The sequence below is a fragment of the Juglans regia genome, unplaced genomic scaffold, assembly GCF_001411555.2.
Source record: "Juglans regia cultivar Chandler unplaced genomic scaffold, Walnut 2.0 Scaffold_5305, whole genome shotgun sequence".
In the NCBI taxonomy this organism is placed as follows: domain Eukaryota; kingdom Viridiplantae; phylum Streptophyta; class Magnoliopsida; order Fagales; family Juglandaceae; genus Juglans; species Juglans regia.
Genome location: NW_023360163.1, coordinates 1 through 212, shown reverse-complemented (window position 1 = coordinate 212; position 212 = coordinate 1). Strand labels below are relative to the sequence as shown.

The window sequence follows — 212 nt, the reverse complement described above, 5'->3', positions numbered from 1 at the left end:
CTTTACCATGATACATAACGACTCTCGGCAACGGATATCTCGGCTCTCGCATCGATGAAGAACGTAGCGAAATGCGATACTTGGTGTGAATTGCAGAATCCCGCGAATCATCGAGTCTTTGAACGCCAGTTGCGCCCGAAGCCATTCGGCCGAGGGCACGTCTGCCTGGGCGTCACGCATCGTTGCCCCAACCCCAAACACTTCTTATGATG

General features: G+C 53.3%; 1 non-coding gene across 1 annotated transcript; it reads left to right on the top strand.

Moving 5' to 3' along the window:
• The first annotated feature begins 19 nt into the window (after positions 1-19).
• On the top strand, positions 20-175 carry LOC118345857. Its single transcript, XR_004799311.1, has one exon. It is a non-coding gene; the product is annotated as a 5.8S ribosomal RNA (ribosomal RNA).
• The last annotated feature ends 37 nt before the right edge of the window (positions 176-212 follow it).